This window comes from Scardinius erythrophthalmus (assembly GCF_964197995.2).
Source record: "Scardinius erythrophthalmus genome assembly, contig: HAP1_SCAFFOLD_43, whole genome shotgun sequence".
Taxonomy (NCBI): domain Eukaryota; kingdom Metazoa; phylum Chordata; class Actinopteri; order Cypriniformes; family Leuciscidae; genus Scardinius; species Scardinius erythrophthalmus.
In genome coordinates this window covers 782,948-805,877 of record NW_028296545.1, presented here as the reverse complement: position 1 = coordinate 805,877, position 22,930 = coordinate 782,948, and the positions used below count along the sequence as shown (strand labels likewise).

The 22,930-nt window shown below is 37.7% G+C and overlaps 1 protein-coding gene across 2 annotated transcripts in view; it reads left to right on the top strand.

Annotated features, from left to right (window-relative positions):
* Positions 1–958: 958 nt before the first annotated feature.
* Positions 959–22,930, top strand: part of chst10 (carbohydrate sulfotransferase 10) — a 143,662-nt gene continuing 121,690 nt past the window's right edge. The window contains exon 1 of one of the 2 annotated variants that reach the window (XM_081394578.1): positions 959–1,222. The gene's annotated coding sequence lies outside the window, so the exon portion shown is untranslated. The remainder of the gene's footprint in view (positions 1,223–22,930) is intronic. The other variant, XM_081394579.1, reaches the window with a different exon arrangement.

Genomic DNA, 22,930 nt, shown 5'->3' with positions numbered 1-22,930 from the left:
AAAATTTCACAATTTTAAAAAGTGCCCGTCCCTGTTCACTTGTCGCCTGTCAATGACATAATATCTGCGTTATCCCTGGTTTCCGCTTGTACTGCCATACATGGCGACAGATGTGGACTGGACAACTGTGTAGTGCGTAACGTCTAGCGGCACGCTGTTGTTGTTTTGTTCAAACATTATGGACCATGGCAAGCAGACTTTGGGACAAAAGGAGAACTAAAACGAGGATCAAAATCAGCGTGGCGTTTTCAAGATGCCGAGAGCTCCACGTCCGTGACTAACTTTAACTTGACAGAGCTTCACGAGTCACGACTTGACAGGGACGCCGCTCTTGTATACTTTATTAGACAGGTGAGCAAATGTACTGTTGATCTAGCTTACTGCTTGTCTCATATAGCAAACAAACTAACACACAGAATAACATTATAACTTTCTTGCATGTGGCGCTGATATCTGTCTCCAATTTTCCACAATAAGAAGACTCAATGTGAAAATTAAATAATATCTCAGTATGGGTGTCTTCACAATAATTATCAAATAATAAAAAGCCAAATATATAGGCCTACATGACAAGCTTTTTTCGTGAGCTTTGACAATTCCTTATTAAAAGAAGTCTAACTATCGAGATTTTAAGTAAGACTGAAGTTTTTTGTACAACATGTACATCATAAACCACTGAAATCGGTTGAAAATTTTAAACGTTATCTTGTTTTTATCCAGAAAAACCGCAGCTCCCCCGCTTACTTGCATTTGTTTACAGCGCAGTCTTGCCCTGAGCAATATGGCGGACGCGTTGACGCATCGCAGCAACGTTCCAAAGTATTATTGTCTATGCTGTATTATATCTATTCTCAAGCCTTTAAATTTTATCATTCGTGTGGTTAAAAAAATAAAAATAAAAATAAATATTTCCAGAATTATACATGTATTAATACAATAGTCTATGCTCAAGCCTATCGATCGGCGCCGAAGTTGTTTCCGCGTCAGAGCGCTCTGGCGCACTGTTACTACGTCAGCGTCCAGAATTCTCTCATCTGTTTTGTTTTCATTCCCTCATTCATCATTTAGGACATTGAGTGCCATTGCTACAGAGCACAGTTAATGTTAACGAGTGACTGATTACGGACGCAGCTAATGTTCAGCAGAATACAGCATCCGAATTACACTGGGAACCCCGACAACAGGAGATGACAGAAGACACAGAAGATGTGCAATTGAAAAGGTTTGGTTGTTTAGAATGTGTAGACATACAGGCAGTCAATGACTCTGTGGGACGCTTATGCGTCCCTATTTATCGTTCCTTGTTCAGTTTCTCTGATTTAATCTTAAAAAATACTGATATTAGTTACATTAACTCATTGATGGTTAACGTTAGTTAGCGAGTCATTTGAGTTGTTAGCCATTTCATTAGCCTGGGTTTCGTAATGAAAGCACTATTTGGAAATATACTAACGTATATCCGAAACTAAAAATAATGAATACAGCACTTCTGAACGATTTATTCTATAGTTTCCGTCAAAATATTTTAAGTTTACTCTTACTGCTGTAAAACTGTCGTTACAGATAGCAGACTATTGGCTGCCATTGTTATTAAAGGGGAAAAAACTATGGAAAGATTGACCTCAAGGAAATCATTATGTGTTTAAATGGGTAACAATTACTGTAGTAAGTCTTCTTTTAAATGGTTCGCCAAAAAAGGAAAATTCTACAATAGTCACCCAAGTGTTTCTCTAAACTCAGACTATATGACACAACAGATATTTGAAGAATTTTTCAGCTGTTTTTGTCAAAGTTTCAAGCTGATAAATGGATGGATGGATGGATGAATGAATGAAGTGTTAACCATGGTTTACATGTACTAGAATACTGTCTAAAAAATATTATGAATTGTTAACAAAATCAGTGGTATGTGGTAGTGTTTTAAAACGAGGAGGCAAAGTCCTCACATTTTTTAAACACATCAAATGTAAATTTATGACTGTTACACTTAATTTTCCTGGTTAACTAAACATTACATAAAAAGAGAGACCATACAATTATATTTTGTATTTTTACATAAACTATGTAAGGTTCTATTTATTAAAATCAAGTATTAATTTCATCACGTTAGTGTTTTTACACATTTTTACATTGCACACAAAAGTTACTGACTGACAGCTTACATCTTGTTCCTCTATTTGTTACGCTTAGCTGAGAAAAAAAACAAAGTTAATGGTATACATTTAGGAGATATCAAGTATATAAAGTCACATTAATTAAACATTCCACACACATCACAATGACGGTGATACATGTGCAAACTCTGTTGCTGGTCGCTTCATGTGTTTTGCGTAGCTCAGTATCTCTTCAGCATGCTGACGTGCAAACTGCCGCAAATGAAACTTAAATGTTCAGCGTTGCATCCTGAAGATCAACACACAGTAGTCTTTATTAAAATTAGGCTAGTGAGTGAGACTAAATTATATTATCAGTGCTTATGCTGCTCTCTCTCTCCCATTGTGGTCTTTGATTTTGAAATTAGCAGATGATAAAGAAAATTAAGCCTGTTCTGTTGCTTTCGTTGACGTGAAGTCCATGAAAATTGCTTCCATAATTATGTTGGAAAACGCTCTTATCAGAAGAAAATTAGTCACACTTTAAATTAGGGTCCAATTCTCACTATTAACTATGACTTTTACCTCAATAAACTCCTAATTACTGCTTATAAATAGTTATAAGGTAGTTGTTAAGTTTAAGTATTGGGTAGGAATTAGGTAGCATTAAGGATATAGATTATGGTCATGCAGAATAAGGCATATGTGTGGTATATAAAGTACAAATAAACACTCAATATGCATGCTAATTATCAACTAGGCCTAGTTAAATAGTGAGAATTGGACCCTAAACTAAAGTGTTACCAAAATGTATCTGAAGCTTAGCCTATGTACTGTATTTTTAGTTATTAAGTTAATAAGCAGTGTCTCTTGTAGGTTCCTTTGTGTTTTATATAATGACCACTGGGATGTTCTCTGGGCATATGATTTCCTTGATTGGTTTTCCCTGAAGAGATATTGTTGAAAACGAAAGTAAAAGACTGACGCATGTTTGTTGAGTTTTACTGTGAATTGAGAGTTCCGTGTCTATTAAAATCAACACAATAATGATTTATCTCTCATCCACCCATGACCCACCTGCTATTTATGGAATGGTATGTTTTATTACTTGACCCACCCGACCAGTGGATTAATCCGCAGCGTCCACAGATATAACCGTGATCCATCATTTACTAGTTCCTACAGAGTTTGGAAAAGTATGGAATTTAATCTGATTTATTTCCAGGTCTGGAAAAGTATGGAGAAAAAAGAAAAGAGTATGGAAAAATATTGTTTACAGACTATTTCCCCTATTCAGATTTCTAAAATATAAAATTAATCATTTCTAAAAAATAAATTTTGTCAGACAAGCAGAGTGATTTCAGGTTAAGGCCTGACCATGCGGAACTAGAAAGCGGAGGTCTCAGCTAGGGTAACTCTCAACAAAATTAGAGGAGACCTAGCAACATTCTCTGTCTGGGAGGCTAACTTAGAACCAATCCACCTGATATAAGGTAACAGACCGTATACATTCTATTTACTGAATAGGTTTGTCAAGGAGGCTCAGTGAGAGCCATGCAACTCCACTAGTAATTTTAAAGGGGTGGTTGATTATGATTTTACTTTAGTTAGGCTAGTGTGTAATGTTGCTGTTTGAGTTGATCTGCAAAGTTACAAAGCTTTTAAAGAAATTGCTTTTTAAGGACTACAACAAACGGCTGGTAGGGACTACATGAGCTTCCTCCTGGGTTAGTGACATCTCTAACCCTAAAATTTATGTAAACCCCGCCCCCCCGGGAATGAGATTTATAGATTATCATGACAGAATATGCTAATCAATGACTAGAAGATAAATACACATAAGCTATATAAATTCATCAACTAACCATTCATAAATGTCCTGTTGCATTTTACATGTCTTCTTGAGTCTCTCCATCATTGTCTAACTCCAGTTTAAACATAAAAGGCTAAAAGTGTTTGAAATTTTCAGTGCATGTCTGTGTGAGGTAAAAGGACACGCGCTGTTGTAGCTCCACCCTCTGTGCCAGGAGCAGCAGCTCATTTGAATTTATGGGGACAAGACACAAAAACGGTGCGTTTTTGCTCACTCTCAAAAAGTTACAATTTTAACATGCTATATAAAAATATATGTTGGGTATTTTGAGCTAAAACTTCACATACACACTCTGGGGACACAAGATATAAGACTTATTTTATATCTTGTGAAAAGGGCATTATACCACCCCTTTAAAGCATTTCGTCTAGGAAAGCTCATAAGCCAGCAGCTTGACACAGGGTCCCCCCCCCCAAAAAAACCATGAATTTTTTATAAAATTAAAAATTAAAATTAAAAAACTTTTTTATAAACATGAATTCAACATATAACAAATAGTAATACATTCAAAATGTAAAAAAATATACAATCTACTCAACTACAAATATGTGTTCTTTTAAAGCAGAACTTGGTAACTTTTTTAACTTAATAAAACTGTCTAGAAATCATTTGGATGGTTAAACAACCTGTTCTGGTGATATTAGTGACTTTCCCCGCTCCCTCCAGCGTTCCCAGGCGGAAAACCAACCTTGCAACCGGCAAGAAATTGGAAGTCTCATGAGAAACGAGAACGAGCGCGAAACGCGAATTGCTTTACGGCAATTCGACATAAACACACATGCATGTATGATGTATTACCAGATTACCCACCTCGGTAGACATAGCTCAACACGATACAGTTGGCTTGCTCCGATCAAAACAAACGCACATGAGCAGCGGTAGAGAGGGGGAGGAGGCCGCCCCAAGTGAGTTTTTTACGACCGTGTTGTGAAATATACGCCCCACAGCTGTAGGGGGAGCTCGTGGGGAAAACATGCGACAACAAAAGGGAAACTCGAAGAAGAAGTGACTAGAGTTCGCTAGAGTTGCCGAGTTCTGTTTTAATTCAGACGAGGATCTTCTACTGGTCACACGTCTTCACATGATTTTGCAGGTCAGAGTTCACCAAACTTTAATTTTGGAACGCAGCGAAATTCGAAACTTAATGGATGAGCTTAAGAAGCTTCTCTGAAAAGCTAAAATGTGAATAGTGAAATTCCTAATATTAATTCCCAAAATTCCAAATTGTGTTAAATTTTTACTTTGTATTGTAGAAGGTTGCATGGACCGCATTTATTCACCAACAATGGTGAGGAGACCATTTGTCTAGAGACCACCGTCCTTTGTGTGCCAGTTATCCCTAAACTCTTAAAAACCTTATTAGGGCCCAAGCCCTGAAAGGGCGAAGAGCCCTATTGTTTTCGGTAGGATTATTTATTATTAGGGCCCAAGCCCTGAAAGGGCGCAGAGCCCTATTGTTTTCGTAAGGATTATTATTATTAGGGCCAAGCCCTGAAAGGGCGAAGGCCCTATTGTTTCCGGTAGGATTATTTATTAGGGCCCAAGCCCTGAAAGGGCGAAGGCCCTATTGTTTTCGTTAGGATTATTAGGGCCCAAGCCCTGAAAGGGCGAAGGCCCTATTGTTTTCGGTAGGATTATTGTTTATTAGGGCCCAAGCCCTGAAAGGGCGAATGCCCTATTGTTTTCGGTAGGATTATTGTTATTAGGGCCCAAGCCCTGAAAGGGCGCAGAGCCCTATTGTTTTTGTTAGGATTATTATTATTATTATTAGGGCCCAAGCCCTGAAAGGGCGCAGAGCCCTATTGTTTTCGTTAGGATTATTATTAGGGCCCAAGCCCTGAAAGGGCGAAGGCCCTATTGTTTTCGGTAGGATTATTAGGGCCCAAGCCCTGAAAGGGCGAAGGCCCTATTGTTTTCGTTAGGATTATTAGGGCCCAAGCCCTGAAAGGGCGAAGGCCCTATTGTTTTCGGTAGGATTATTGTTTATTATTATTAGGGCCCAAGCCCTGAAAGGGCGAAGGCCCTATTGTTTCCGGTAGGATTATTAGGGCCCAAGCCCTGAAAGGGCGAAGGCCCTATTGTTTTCGGTAGGATTATTATTATTATTATTATTATTATTATTATTATTATTATTATTATTATTATTATTTTGTCAACCTTTCGGGCACTTTTGGGGCCCTTAACATGCTCGAAAACTCTTGAAGTTTTGCACACAGGTCAGAACCTGCGGCCATCAGGGCCGGGCTGAAGCTGGTACCCGGGCGTGGCAGGGGGCCTCGACAGCGCCCCCTGGAACGGGATCCGAACACTTGTCCATAAATCAGACACGCTTGCATGTAATAATATGAAACTCGGTACACATATAGACCTCATCGGGCCGAACAACTTTCGTGCTCTAAGTTTTACGCCAGACCAACAGGAAGTCAGCTATTATGGGTTGTTTGGAAACGCATGCTGTTGAATTTGATGTACTCCTCCTAGGAAATTCATCCATTCGCCTCCAAACTCGGTCGGCATGAAGTCAAGACATTGAGGATGCTAAATTGCGGACGGATTTTTGATATCTCGAATGGTTTGGCCGTGGCAAGGAAACGAATTTATGGCGAATAATTCAAACAGGAAGTGTGTTATAACTTCTGCATACATTAACTGATCTTGATGAAACTTCAGCAGTGTGTTAGTTGTAAGAGGCCGATCACATAGATGTGACATTTGTGAGTCAAAGTTATAGCGCCACCAACTGGCAACAGGAAGTGTGTCACTTTCAAAATGCTTTGAAATTACCCTCTTATTTTTACCCGATTTGCTTAAAACTTTATGTGTATAATGTAAACACACGGCAGATGTAGACCTGTGAAAGGATTATTGATATCTTAGATACTGTTGCCGTGGCAACGCATTAAACTTTAATATTGTTTTCGGATGCTTTTGAGACTCTTCACATGCTTGAAAATGCATGAAACTTGACAGACACATCACATTTATTATCCAGTAGACATGTGCAAAGTTTCAGAAACGGGCGTGGTGAAATGGCTCAGTAGCGCCACCTTTAGTCAAAAATGGGGGCTTAGTTTTTCCTAGAATCACAAAACTTGGTAGGTGTATTGTTCTCATCAAGCCGGACAACTTTCTAATTTACAGTCATAACCTCAGACCACCAGGAAGTCAGATATTTTGGTTTGAATGTGGATTTTCTGGAGAATTTTCTCTCTCTCTCTGTGTGTCTGTGTGTGTGTGTGTGTGTGGGGGGGGGGGGTTGTATATTCCATTTAATCTTTGTTTTTCAAGGTTTCAGGGGCTTTTGGGGCCCTTAACGTGCTCAAAAACTCTTGAAACTTTACACACAGGTCAGAACCCACGGTCATCAGGGCCGGGCTGAAGCTGGTACCCGGGCGTGGCAGGGGGGCTCAACAGCGCCCCCTTGAACACGGTCTGAAAACTTGGTCCATATATCAAACATGCTTGCATGAATTAATATGAAACTCAGTACACATATAGATATCATCAGGCCGAACAACTTCCGCACTCTAAGTTATTAGATCCGCCCAACAGGAAGTCGGCTATTATGGGTTGTTTGAAAAACGCATGCTGTGGAATTTGATGTACTCATCCTAGAGAATTCATCCAATCGCCTCCAAACTCGGTCAGCATGAAGTCAAGTCATTGAGGATGCTAACTTGCGGACGGATTTTTGATATCTCGAACAGTTTGGCTGTGGCGAGGACACGAATTTATGGCGAGAAAAGAGAAACACGAAGTGTTATAACTTCTGCACACATTAACTGATCTTGATGAAACTTCAGCAGTGTGTTCATGGTAAGAGGCCGGTCAGACGGATGTAACTATTGTGAGTCAAAGTTATAGCGCCACCAACTGGTAGCAGGAAGTGTGTCACTTCAAAAATGCTTTTGACAAAAGTGGGGGGTTACTTTTACCCACAGTTACAAAAATCAGTACGCATATTGGTCTCATCGAGCCGGACAACTTTCTAATTTACAGTCATTAGCTCAGAGCAAAAGGAAGTCAGATATTTTGGTCTGAATGTGGATTTTTTTGCAAAATCAGCCTATGAATTTTTAGCCACTCCTCTTAAACTATTTATTTTATTCCCACCAAACTTTTTCAACATGATGAAAATACATTAAATATGCTAAATTGTGAACGGATAATAAATATCTCAAACGGTTTTGCTATGGCGAGGGATTAAAGTAATGTCCAAAAAGGAAAAACTAAAAGCCTCAAATTTTCTAAAAATGTAATTATATACCATTTTATTTCTATATAAAAGTATACAAACATCACAACTAAACATTTTATTCTTTTTTTTCAATTTAAGAATGAATTTTAAGTTTAAAAACTGCCAGAATGGTTGTTTAGTCTAAACAATACATAAATAAAGTCAAACATAGTGCTATACTGCCCTCTTGTGTTCAAAATCAGGTAGGCCTATTATATCTATATAAAAATATACTAGGTATGTGACGGTGAGAATATTTTACCACCGGTTAACTGACGTGTGACACCGCTGGGGGCTTTTTAATCGCTAACTTAAAAACGAAAGTAAAATATGTTCGTCCGCACTGACATTTATATTGGTTGAGCGAGCGTTTCAAATGAATTCCTATGGAAGTAGGAATTAACTGAAAAACGTTCACTCTGTTCTGCTCGTTCCTCGCCGTGGACGCGCACCGTTATGAATGCCCGTGCAGCCATGAGCATTTTAGTTTCATTTTAAAATTAGCGCCTTTCGGGGGGTGGATTGCTTGAAATTATTTTACAAAAGCACAATTTTGTGTTTTATTGCAACTGTACACAAATATAAGTTAACACTTTGCAGTTTGAATGTCGTCCTGTATAATGACGGAGTATGTTTTTATGTGTCTACTGTTCAATCGCGCCCACGCCACACACACACACACACACACACACACACACACACACACACACACACACACACACACACACACACACGGTTTACTATCTTTGTGGGTACTCTCCATGGACTTAATGGTTTTTATACTGTACAAACTGTACATTCTATCTCCTCACACTAACCCTACCCCTAAACCTACCTATCCCATAAAACTTTCTGCATTTTTACATTTCCAAAAAAACTCATTCTGTATGATTTATAATCTTGTTTACCCATGGGGACCTCTATTTAGGTCCCCACTGTGACACTAGTCCCCATGAGTCTGTGTGCATTCAGGTTAAAGTCCCCACCGGGACAGAAAAACATGAACACACACACACACACACACACACACACACACACACACACTCCAGCATTGCAATCTTGACATTGCAGCCTGTTCATTATAGACTTAATAAAATATAATAATAAAATGGTCAACCTAACATATAAAGATTACACTGCTCTAAATAGTCAGTAGTACAATTCGTACATTCACAGTAAGCACCGCTCCACTGTGAATTTTCCAAGCACATTTTTGCGCATGTGAAGAGGATAATTTTTCCCTTCGATATTGGAACGTGAGTGAAGTACAAAGCATATAATAAACAATAGTTTAGCATCCAAAAAAAGGTAATTATATATATATATATATATATATATATATATATATATATATATATATATAAAAAATAAGGAAAAAAAGAATATATATGTATATATATATATATATTTATTTATTTTAAGTGACAAGACAAAGAATATTACTTGTCTGATATATATATATATATATATATTAGTTACATATGTAGTTTTTGAGCATGTTAAGGGCCCCAAAAGTGGCAAAAAGGCAAAAAATAATAATAATAATAAGAATAAAAAAAAAAAATATATATATATATATATATATAAATATAGCTGCGAGCAGCGATTACGGGCCCAAGCCGGTGACACCGCCACCCTGGAGCCATATTTAGGGCCCAAGCCCTGAAAGGGCGAAGGCCCTATTGTTTCCGTAAGGATTTTTTTTTTTTTTTTTCTTTTTCTTCATTATTTTTTTTTTTGCCTTTTTGCCACTTTTGGGGCCCTTAACATGCTCAAAAACTCTTGAAATTTTGCACACACGTCAGAACCTGCGGCCATCAGGGCCGGGCTGAAGCTGGTACTGGGGCGTGGCAGGGAGGCTCGACAGCGCCCCCTGGAATGGGGTCCGAAAACTTGGTCCATAAATCAAACACGCTTGCATGTAATAATATGAAACTCAGTACACATATAGATCTCATCGAGCCGAACAACTTTCGTGCTCTAAGTTTTACAAAAGCCCAACAGGAAGTCGGTTATTATACGTTGTTTGGAAAACGCATACAATGGAATGTGAAATACTCCTCCTAGGGATTTCATCCGATCGCCACCAAACTCGGTGAGAATAAAGTCAAGACATTGAGGATGAATTCTTGCGAACGGATTTTTGATATCTCGAACGGTTTGGCCGTGGCGAGGAAACGAATTTATGGCGAATAATGGGACACAGGAAGTGTGTTATAACTTCTGCATACATTAACTGATCTTGATGAAACTTCAGCAGTGTGTTCGTTGTAAGAGGCCGATCACATGGATGTGACTATTGTGAGTCAAAGTTATAGCGCCACCAACTGGCACCAGGAAGTGTGTCACTTTCAAAATGCTTTGAAGTCACCCTCTTAATTTTACCCGATTTGCTTCAAACTTTATGTGTATAATGTAAACACAGGGCAGATGTAGACCTGTGAAAGGATTATTGATATCTTAGATACTGTTGCCGTGGCAACGCATCAAGTTTTAATATTCTTTTCGGATGCGTTTGAGACTCTTAACATGCTTGAAATTGGATGAAACTTGACAGACACATAACACTTATTAGCCAGTAGACATGTGAAAAGTTTCAGAAACGGGCGTGGCAGGGGGGCTCAACAGCGCCCTCTTGAACAGGGTCTGAAAACTTGGTCCATATATCAAACACGCTTGCATGAATTAATATGAAACTCGGTACACATATAGATCTCGTCGGGCCGAACAACTTTCCCTCTGTCAAGTTTCACGCCAGCCCAACAGGAAGTCAGCTATTATGGGTTGTTTGGAAAACGCTTGCTGTGGAATGTGATGTACTCCTCCTAGAGAATTCATTCAATCACCTCCAAACTCAGTCAGTATGAAGTAAAGACATTGAGGATGCTAAATTGCGGACGGATTTTTGATATCTTGAACGGTTTGGCCGTGGTGAGGAAACAAATTTATGGCGAGAAAAGAGAGACACGAAGTGTTATAACTTCTGCATACATTAACTGATCTTGATGAAACTTCAGCAGTGTGTTCGTGGTAAGAGGCCGATCAGATGGATGTGACTATTGTGAGTCAAAGTTATAGCGCCACAAACTGGCAGCAGGAAGTGTGTCACTTTCAACATACTTTTGACAAAAGTGGGGGGGTTAGTTTTAAATACAGTAAAAAAAAATATTTTTTTATATTGTTCTCATCAAGCCGGACAACTTTCTAATTTACATTCATTAGCTCAGAGCAAAAGGAAGTCAGATATTTTGGTCTGAATGTGGATTTTTTTGCAAAATCAGCCTATGAATTTTTAGCCACTCCTCTTAAACTATTTATTTTATTCCCACCAAACTTTTTCAACATGATGAAAATACATTAAATATGCTAAATTGTGAACGGATAATAAATATCTCAAACGGTTTTGCTATGGCGAGGGATTAAAGTAATGTCCAAAAAGGAAAAACTAAAAGCCTCAAATTTTCTAAAAATGTAATTATATACCATTTATTTCTATATAAAAGTATACAAACATCACAACTAAACATTTTATTCTTTTTTTTTTCAATTTAAGAATGAATTTTAAGTTTAAAAACTGCCAGAATGGTTGTTTAGTCTAAACAATACATAAATAAAGTCAAACATAGTGCTATACTGCCCTCTTGTGTTCAAAATCAGGTAGGCCTATTATATCTATATAAAAATATACTAGGTATGTGACGGTGAGAATATTTTACCACCGGTTAACTGACGTGTGACACCGCTGGGGGCTTTTTAATCGCTAACTTAAAAACGAAAGTAAAATATGTTCGTCCGCACTGACATTTATATTGGTTGAGCGAGCGTTTCAAATGAATTCCTATGGAAGTAGGAATTAACTGAAAAACGTTCACTCTGTTCTGCTCGTTCCTCGCCGTGGACGCGCACCGTTATGAATGCCCGTGCAGCCATGAGCATTTTAGTTTCATTTTAAAATTAGCGCCTTTCGGGGGGTGGATTGCTTGAAATTATTTTACAAAAGCACAATTTTGTGTTTTATTGCAACTGTACACAAATATAAGTTAACACTTTGCAGTTTGAATGTCGTCCTGTATAATGACGGAGTATGTTTTTATGTGTCTACTGTTCAATCGCGCCCACGCCACACACACACACACACACACACACACACACACACACACACACACACACACACACACAGTTTACTATCTTTGTGGGTACTCTCCATGGACTTAATGGTTTTTATACTGTACAAACTGTATATTCTATCTCCTCACACTAACCCTACCTCTAAACCTACCTATCCCATAAAACTTTCTGCATTTTTACATTTCCAAAAAAACTCATTCTGTATGATTTATAATCTTGTTTACCCATGGGGACCTCTATTTAGGTCCCCACTGTGACACGAGTCCCCATGAGTCTGTGTGCATTCAGGTTAAAGTCCCCACCGGGATAGAAAAACATGAACACACACACACACACACACACACACACACACACACACACACACACACACACACACACACACACACACACACACACACACACACACACACACTCCAGCATTACAATCTTGACATCGCAGCCTGTTCATTATAGCCTTAATAAAATATAATAATAAAATAGTCAACCTAACATATAAAAATTACACTGCTCTAAATAGTCAGTAGTACAATTCGTACATTCACAGTAAGCACCGCTCGCTCCACTGTGATGTTTCCAAGCAAATTTTTGCGCATGTGAAGAGGATGATTTTTTCCATCAATATTGGAACACGAGTGAAGAACAAAGCCTATAATAAAGAATAGTTTAGCATCCAAATACATCGCAAATGTTGAAACATTTTGATTCTGATGAGAGGGTTACGTGAGCCCAACAGTGCTTACTTTCATTTTTACTTTTACATTAAATTTAAAGGATTTGTTGTGGAATATTTTGAGTGTATTATAAAATCTGAATAAAAAAAATAAAATAATAATAATAATAAAAAAAAAAGAATAAATAAATAAATAAATAAATAAATAAGTATGTATATATATATATATATATAGCTGCGAGCAGCGATGAAGGGCCAAAGCCGGCGGCACCGCCACCCTAAAGGCACCAGGGTTGCGGTGCCACCGGCTTGGGCCCGTAATCGCTGCTCGCAGCTATATTTATTATTATTATTATTATTTTGTCAACCTTTCGGGCACTTTTGGGGCCCTTAACATGCTCGAAAACTCTTGAAATTTTGCACACACGTCAGAACCCGCGGCCATCAGGGCCGGACTGAAGCTGGTACCCGGGCGTGGCAGGGGGGCTCGACAGCGCCCCCTGGAACGGGATCCAAACACGTGTCCATAAATCAAACACGCTTGCATGTAATAATATGAAACTCGGTACACATATAGATCTCATCGGGCTGAACAACTTTCGTGCTCTAAGTTTTACGCCAGCCAAACAGGAAGTTGGCTATTTAGCGTTGTTTGGAAACGCATGCTGTGGAATTTAATGTACTCCTCCTAGGGAATTCATCGATTCGCCTCCAAACTCGGTGTGCATGAAGTCAAGACATTGAGGATGCTAAATTGCGGACGGATTTTTGATATCTCGAACGGTTTGGCCGTGGCGAGGAAACAAATTTATGGCGAAAAAATGAAACAGGAAGTGTGTTATAACTTCTGCATACATTAACTGATCTTGATGAAACTTCAGCAGTGTGTTCGTTGTAAGAGGCCGATCACATGGATGTGACTATTGTGAGTCAAAGTTATAGCGCCACCAACAGGCAGCAGGAAGTACATCACTTTCAAAATGCTTTGAAATCAGTGTCTTATTTTTACCCGATTTGCTTCAAACTTTATGTGTACAATGTAGACACACGGCAGATGTAAACCTGTGAAAGGATTATTGATATCTTAGATACTGTTGCCGTGGCAACGCATCAAACTTTAATATTATTTTTTGATGCTTTTGAGACTCTTAACATACTTGAAATTGCATGAAACTCAACAGACACATCACATTTATTAGCCCGTAGACATGTGCAAAGTTTCAGAAACGGGCGTGGTGGAATGGCTCAGTAGCGCCACCTTTAGTCAAAAATTGGGGCTTAGTTTTTCCTTGAATCACAAAACTTGGTATGTGTATTGTTCTCATCAAGACGGACAACTTTCTAATTTACATGAACCATCTCCGACCAACAGGAAGAGAGATATTTTGGTTTGAATGTGGATTTTCTGAAGAATTTTCTCTCCCTCTCTCTGTGTCTGTGTGTGTGTGAGGGGAGGGGGGGATTTGACTATTGCTTTTATATTGTTAATCAAGGTTTCAGGGGCTTTTGGGGTCCTTAACGTGCTCAAAAACTCTTGAAACTTTGCACACAGGTCAGAACCCACGGCCATCAGGGCCGGGCTGAAGCTGGTACCCGGGCGTGGCTGGGGGGCTCAACAGCGCCCCCTTGAACGGGGTTCTAAAACTTGATCCATATATCAAACACGCTCGCATGAATTAATATGAAACTCGGTACACATATACAGGGTTTTTCCTGCATAGAGAATTATGAGGCGGCCGCCTCCGTCAAATTTCGTGCCGCCTCCCGCTCTCGACAAAACTCGGACAGACAGTCATGGTCAGATACACTTTTTCCACCGTGACGGTTCTGTTGCGGTTACCGCTTGTGTCCATTCTCAACCCGTATAAGTGCTGCTGCTGCGCGCTGCACGCGGATAAGTAATAAAACCATTCCATTCCAATTAATCGAGGGTGGATGACAGATAAATAAATAATTTTGTGTTGAGTTTAATAAAGACACGGAACTCGGTAAAACGCAATGAACGTGCGTCACTTTACTTTCGTTTTCAACAACGTAACGTTAATTCTCTTCATGGAAAACCAATCAAGGAAAACATATCAGGAGGACTCGACAATAACGCTTGTCTGGGACCATATACTTTGTCCGGGACAAGTGTGTTTTTCTTTCTTTCTTTTTTGAAGGGAAAAGTGAGAGAGAATTGTAGCCCATCCGGACAAATGCCCTGATTAAAAAAAAAATGTATATAAAAATATTCCGAATCACCGAAAACGTGAGGATGATTCTGTTTTATTTAATTTAATGTAAGTGGCGATTGATAGCCTATAGTTGATAATATAGGCCTACCTAATGTACTGACGGTAACAAAGTTGCGCTGCTGAGGCTCGTGCTGTTATTTATAACATATTATAGTTAAGAAACAATATATTGCCTAGGCTACACACTATCAGAGTGATGTTTTCCTGAATGCCATCAAGATTGAAACCGAGACTGATTTCATAACAGTTCAATAAACAAATAGTTAAAATTAAGTCACTTACATTTGAGACGCAATGACTGTTTTTGTTCTGTTTCTGCAGCGAAAATAGTTCCAAACAAAGATCACAGCAGAACCGTAACGTATCTCACAGCAACACTCAGCCGTGTTTCATTACTGAATGATTCAGCGTTTTGAACGAATCGATTGAGTCAAAGATTCAATTACCTATTCATAAACTGCCTCATTCGGAATGAATCAGCCTTTTGAACGAATCGTTTGAATGAATGACTCAATGACTCGCTCATTAAGACGGTCGCCTGCCGCCTCCTACTGGCGGTTTAGTTTCATAAAGTATCATTCTTTTCAACATTCCTTATTTGTATATTCAAAAATATTTAAAATAATCTAATTTAATACAGTTATAATTGTTCAATGTAAATTATTTAATTTGATTGGAAACAGCCTAATGTCTTATTTTAATTGAATATATTGATCAAATTTAAGAATTTGAAATGAAAGATGGAGCAAACATTTAATAAAATAAAACCTTATAAAGGTACAAAAAAATTATTCTGTTTTCAAACAGCGATGTAATGAAACATTGACAATTTACGTTTGAATGGAGTAAAGCCTCTGTTAAGGCTATTAAGGAAATGTAATTTTGCCAAAAGAAGAACTTAATTCTTAAATTCTTAAATTGTTAATTTTTAATTAGCCAACTTCAGTGTGATATGTAACCATATTATCATGCCTAACACTGAGAATTTGAATAATTGTAATGTGATCAGATGCAGATATCTAAATCAAAGAATATGGGTGGTTTGCGGGTGGATTTTTTTATTTTTAACAATAGATTCGGGTTACTCAAAGTGCACCAGATTAATGAATTTATCTTTAAAATGTACAAAAATTTCTTACGGGGGGGCATGCCCCCGGACCCCCCTAGAGGTACCAACCTCCACCCACAAAAATAATGCCGTAAACACATTAGGCTATATGATGATCTATGAAAAATAACATTTAATCACTTTATTATTAAAATACATTATTAGGATTTTACCACCTCCGCCTCATTTTGAGCCAGGAAAAACCCTGCATATAGATCTCATCGGGCCGAACAACTTTACCCCCGTCAAGTTTTACGCCAGCCCAACAGGAAGTCGGCTATTATGGGTTGTTTGGAAAACGCTTGCTGTGGAATGTGAAATACTCCTCCTAGAAAATTCACCGTGTCCCCTTCAATCTCGGTGTGCATGAAGTCAAGACATTGAGGATTCTAAATTGCGGACGGATTTTTGATATCTCGAACGGTTTGGCTGTGGCGAGGAATCGAATTTATGCCGAGAAAAGAGAAACACGGAAGTGGAATAACTTCTGCATACATTAACTGATCTTGATGAAACTTCAGCAGTGTGTTCGTGGTAAGAGGCCGATCAGATGGATGTAGCTATTGTGAGTCAAAGTTATAGCGCCACCAACTGGCAGCAGGAAGTGTGTCACTTTCAACATGCTTTTGACAAAAGTGGGGGGGTTAGTTTTAACTACAGTAAAGAAAAAACAGTTTGTATATTGTTCTCATCAAGCCGGACAACTTTCTAATTTACATTCAATAGCTCTGGCCATCAGGAAGTCAGATATTTTGGTCTGAATGTGATTTTTTTTTTGCAAAATCAGCCTCTGAATTTTTAGCCACTCCTCTTAAACTATTTATTTTATTCGTACCAAACTTTTTCAACATGATGAAACTACATTAAATATGCTAAATTGTGAATGGATAATAAATATCTCAAACGGTTTTGCTATGGCGAGGGATTAAAGTAATGTCCAAAAAGGAAACACTAAAAATCTTCTAAAAATGTAATTATATACCATTTATTTCTATATAAAAGAATACAAATATCACAACTAAACCCATTTTATTCTGTTTTTGCAATTCAAGAAGAATGAAAAAGTTAAAACAGGCTATTTAGTGCTATTTGGTTCAACAAAAAAGCAAACATAGGGCTATACTGCCCTCTTGTGTCCAAAAGGACATCAAAATAGTATATAAAACTTTTTACCAGGTAGGCCAATATTGTATTTAAATATACATTTATTAGGTATGTGTCTGAGGATATTTTCCCACCGGTTAATCGACGTGTGACACGAGTGGGTGCTTTTAAATCGCTAATATAATAGTGAAAGAAAAATAATGATAATGTTGCACACACAAATCACACACATGTGGGAAAGAATGATGCTTTTAAACAACACTAAACCGCCATTAGGTGTCTCCAGGCATCCATCTTAATAAGCGAGTCATTGATTCATTCGTTCAAACGATTCGTTCGAATGAGTCGATCATGATTAAGACCAAAGTCCATTTAGGCAAGTCGTGCCACTCGGCCGCCATCTTGGCAACGCCTCCGGGCAGCTATTTCGGACTAACAAGACCAGGCTCCTATCTAAATGAATGGGCAGAGAGTCAGAACTTTACTTTCACTGGTCACTGGGACATAAAAACTGCATGTATAGAAACAGCAGTAAAATATGATAAAAATCGCTGAAAAAGTTTGATGACTTTGCCCCAAAATAAGGTTTAAAATGCCTTTTTCCCCACAGGTTATACCTTTACTACGCATGCGCAAGGGTTCACGTTCAGGACACCAAACTTTATTTACGTCTCTATCCAGAATGCCGGTGTTGTGCCAAGCACTTAAACAATTATATGTATTTAAATGTCTGAAACCTAAAATAAACATTATGTGGTTAAAACACTGAACAGTTGTGATAGAGATGACAAGCGTTGAGCGCGTCCGTCTTTGGCTCAGCGCCAGCCACAGCGCGAAAGCACAGGTTGAATATGGCAGTTATGTCACGTCACTGTACATTCGCTCCTTAGTGGTCAGCTGCTGACTGTTAAAAGCAGATGATTGGCTTTCCAGCGGGAGGGGCGGGACATGTGCATACAACCGCCATCTTTGCCGTTACGGGTTTTCCTTGTATAGTTGTATTGAGGATTGAGGAAGTGGCATGTCTCATATAAATTGTCTCTGTTAAGAAAGATGTTTATGGATTGATCATTCAATCTTTGAGTCAACCGATTCGTTAAAAATGCTGAATCGTTCAGTTATGAGAAAACACGTGATGCGTGATGGTTCTGCCGTGATCTTTGTTTAACTATTTTCGCTGCTGAAATAGAACAAAAACAGTCAACATTGCATCTAAAATGTAAGTGACTTAATTGTAACTGTTTATTAACCTGTTGTATGAAATCTAGGGGTGGGAGAAAAAATGTATTCTCAGATGCATCGCGATGCGGACGTGGACGATTCTGAATCGATTCACAAATGTCAAAAAATCGATTCTCTAAAAAAATATTTTTCTAATAACGTAATATTGACGGAAGGCAAAAGGCGGAACTCTAAGCGGACGTGCGTACAGTCTGTGGCGCGCACATAACAGAGAAGTTTCTTCTGCTCACCAAGGCTGCATTTATTTTATTAAAAATACAAACAAAAACAGTAATATTGTAAAATATTATTCCAATTTAAAACAGTTTAAAATATATTAAAATAGAAAGCAGCTGTTATTTATTCCTGTGATCAAAGCTGAGTTTTCAGCATCATTACTCCAGTCGTCACTGTCACATGATCCTTCAGAAATTATTCTAATATGATGATTGATACTCAAGAAACATTCATTATTATTTTAAATGTCGAAAACAGTTGTGTACAGTCTTTGATGAATAGAAAGTTCAAAAGAACAGCATTTATCTGAAATCTAAAGCTTTTGTAACGTTAAACACTACCGCTCAAAAGTTTTGGGTTAGTAATAATTAAAATTTTTATTTTTGGGGGAAATAAATAAAATAAATCAGTACTTTTATTTATGAAGGATGAGTTAAACTGATCAACAGTTACAGTAAAGACATTTATAATGTTAAAAATATATATATTTGAAATATATGCTGTTCTTTTGAACTTTACATTCATCAAAGCATTTTGAAAAAAAAAATCTGTACACAACTGTTTTCAACATTGAAAATAATAATGAATATTTATTGAGCATCAATCATCATATTAGTATGATTTCTGAAGGATCATGTGACACTGAAGACTGGAGTAATGATGCTGAAAACTCAACTTTGATCACAGAAATGAATTACTATGTAAAATATTTAAAAATGAAAACAGCTGTTTTAAATTGGAATAATATTTCACAATATTACTGTTTTTGTTTGTATTTTTAATCAATAAATGCAGCCTTGGTGAGCAGAAGAGACTTCTCCTAAAAACATTAAAAATCTTACTGACCCCAAACTTTTGAACAATAATATATATATATACATATATATGTATGTGTGTGTATGTATGTATGTATGTATGTATATATGTATATATATATGTATATATGTATATATATATGTATATATATATATACATATATATATATATATATAAATATAGCTGCGAGCAGCGATTACGGGCCCAAGCCGGTGGTACCGCCACCCCGGTGCCTTTAGTTACCTAAAGGCACCGGGGTGGCGGTACCGCCGGCTTGGGCCCGTAATCGCTGCTCGCAGCTATATTTAATTATTATTATTATTATTTTGTCAACCTTTCGGGCACTTTTGGGGCCCTTAACATGCTCAAAAACTCTTGAAATTTTGCACACACGTCAGAACCTGCGGCCATCAGGGCCGGACTGAAGCTGGTACCCGGGCATGGCACGGGGGCTCGACAGCGCCCCCTGGAATGGTGTCTGAAAACTTGGTCCATAAATCAAACACGCTTGCATGTAATAATATGAAACTCAGTACACATATAGACCTCATCGGGCCGAACAACTTTCATGCTCTAAGTTTTACACCAGCCCAACAGGAAGTCGGTTATTATACGTTGTTTGGAAAACGCATACAATGGAATGTGAAATACTCCTCCTAGGGAATTCATCCTATCGCCACCAAACTAGGTGTGAATGAAGTCAAGACATTGAGGATGCTAAATTGCGAACGGATTTTTGATATCTCGAACGGTTTGGCCGTGGCGAGGAAACGAATTTATGGCGAATAATGGGGCACAGGAAGTGTGTTATAACTTCTGCATACATTAACTGATCTTGATGAAACTTCAGCAGTGTCTTCGTGGTAAAAGGCCGATCACATTGATGTGACTATTGTGAGTCAAAGTTATAGCGCCACCAACTGGCAGCAGGAAGTGTGTCACTTTCAAAATGCTTTGAAGTCACCCTCTTATTTTTACCCGATTTGCTTCAAACTTTATGTGTATAATGAAAATACACGGCAGATGTAGACCTGTGAAAGGATTATTGATATCTTAGACACTGTTGCCGTGGCAACACATCAAACTTTAATATTCTTTTCGAATGCGTTTGAGACTCTTAGCATGCTTGAAATTGGATGAAACTCGACAGACACATAACACTTATTAGCCAGTAGACATGTGAAAAGTTTCAGAAACGGGCGTGGCAGGGGGTTCAACAGCGCCCCCTTGAAAGGGGTCTGAAAACTTGGTCCATATATCAAACACGCTTGCTTGAATTAATATGAAACTCGGAACACATATAGATCTCATCGGGCCGAACAACTTTCCCTCTGTCCAGTTTCACGCCAGCCCAACAGGAAGTCGGCTATTATGAGTTGTTTGGAAAACGCTTGCTGTGGAATGTGAAATACTCCTCCTAGAAAATTCACCGTGTCCCCTCCAAACTCGGTGTGCATGTAGTCAAGACTTTGAGGATGCTAAATTGCGGACGGATTTTTGATATCTCGAACGGTTTGGCCGTGGCGAGGAATCGAATTTATGGCGAGAAAAGAGAATCACGAAGTGTAATAACTTCTGCATACATTAACTGATCTTGATGAAACTTCAGCAGTGTGTTCGTGGTAAGAGGCCGATGAGATGGATGTAACTATTGTGAGTCAAAGTTTATAGCGCCACCAACTGGCAGCAGGAAGTGTGCCACTTTCAACATGCTTTTGACAAAAGTGGGGGGGTTAGTTTTAACTACAGTAAAAAAAACTCAGTTCATATATTGATCTCATCGACCCGGACAACTTTCTAATTTAAAGTCATTAGCTCTGACCATCAGGAAGTCAGATATTTTGGTCTGAATGTGGATTTTTTTGCAAAATCAGCCTCTTAATTTTTAGCCACCTTTATCTAAGTGGTTTATTTTATTCCCAACAAACTTTTTCAACATGATAAAAATATATTAATGATGCTAAATTGTGAACGGATAATAAATATCTCAAACGGTTTTGCTATGGTGAGGGATTAAAGTAATGTCAAACAAGGAAATGCTAAAAGTGTCATTTATTCTAAAAATGTAATTATACACCATTTTTTACTATATAAAAGTATACAAATATCAGAACTTAACTCATTTTATTCTTTTTCTTCAATTTAAGAATGAAGTTTAAGTTTAAAAACTGCCAGAATGGTTGTTTAGTCTAAACAATAAATAAATAAAGTCAAACATAGTGCTATACTGCCCTCTTGTGTTCAAAATCAGGTAGCCTGTTCATTATAGCCTTAATAAAATATATTAATAAAATAGTCAACCTAACATATAAAATTTACATTGCTCTGTTTAAATAGTCAGTACTACAATTCGTACCATTCAATTGGTAAGCACTGCTCCACTGTGATGTTTCCAAGCACATTTTTGCGCGTGTGAATAGGATGTTTTTTTCCGTCGATATTGGAAAGTGAGTGAAGTACAAAGCCTATGATAAAGGATAGTTTAGCATTCAAATTCATCGCAAATGTTGAAACATTTTGATTCTAATGAGAGAGTTGTGTGAGCCCAACACTGCTTAATTTCGTTTTCATTTTTATTTTATTTAGTTTCAGCTTGTTTATAGTTCTTTTTTTATTCTTGTTCCGTTCTCAACATCGTTGAATTTAAAGAATTTGTTGTAGAATATTTTGACTGTATCATAAAATCAGATTAATTCACTCGTTTTAGTGATTCCCAAGTTATTTTTTCATTTAAGTTTTTTCATTGTTTTAATCAGGTCAGGCAAGTACAATTATCTGTGTCTTGTCCCTTACATTTTTATATAATATATATACACTACTGTTCAAAAGTTTGGGGTCAGTAAGATTTTTAATGTTTTTAAGCAAAGTTTCTTCTGCTCACCAAGGCTGCATTTATTTGATTAAAAATACAAACAAAAACAGTAATATTGTAAAATAGTATTCCAATTTAAAACAGCTGCTTTCTATTTTAATATATTTTAAACCTTTAATTTTTCCTGTGATCAAAGCTGAGTTTTCAGCATCATTACTCCAGTCGTCACTGTCACATGATCCTTCAGAAATTATTCTAATATGATGATTGATAATCAAGAAACATTCATGATTATTTTAAATGTCGAAAACAGTTGTGTACAGTCTTTGATGAATAGAAAGTTCAAAAGAACAGCATTTATCTGAAATCTAAAGCTTTTGTAACATTAAACACT